Below are 717 nucleotides of genomic sequence, written 5' to 3'. Positions count from 1 at the left end.
AAAAGTAGTATTGGCTACGTTTCCATGCACCCCTGACGTCCACAGTCCTGTTGAATTCATGTTCATGTTGTGTGCAGGAGCCTTTTATTAACACCCTGTGACCTAAAATGATGAGTGAATGTCGGGGGAGGGGGGGCGGGAGGAAGGGGGGGGGCACAGGCGGTGAAGAGATACAGAGAAACGACGGTGAAAAGAAACGTTCAATAAATTTGGTCAGTTATTACAACCAGGAGCTAGTTGCACAAACATTACAGATGTTAGATGACTGCTCTACAACATTAGGGCTCAGTCTTAATTTTGACTTAAACTAGTTCAAAGGCTTTTATCCAGCAAATAGTCCCAGGAGCTAAACTCAGGAACTAAAAAAGAAATATAAAAAAGGACCTAAACGTCCCTTTGGTGTATTTGTGTTGCGTTTCAATTGCATCTGAAGAACCATAAAGATTAGACTAGAAACTGCGTTAGAAAATTAGACCTGAAAAAGGATTAAAAGTGACAACTTTGTTTGAGGCTTGATTTTTTCTTTAATGAGATGACAAAACATTGATCATCTGTTTTTTTTGTAATGAACTATCTCATGACTGTTTGTGTGAATAACAACGTTGAATCAAAATTCTACAGTTAACCTGCTCTCTTACCTCTTTTTTAAACTTTTTAGACTTTTAGACTAGACTCAGGAATTCGGCTGCGTAACTTTCTTCAAACATCAACAACATT

Source organism: Seriola lalandi, unplaced genomic scaffold (assembly GCF_002814215.2).
Source record: "Seriola lalandi dorsalis isolate HSWRI2012SDOR001 ecotype SW California unplaced genomic scaffold, Sedor1 jcf7180002054505, whole genome shotgun sequence".
NCBI lineage: Eukaryota > Metazoa > Chordata > Actinopteri > Carangiformes > Carangidae > Seriola > Seriola lalandi.
Note: the sequence above shows the minus strand (reverse complement) of the source record.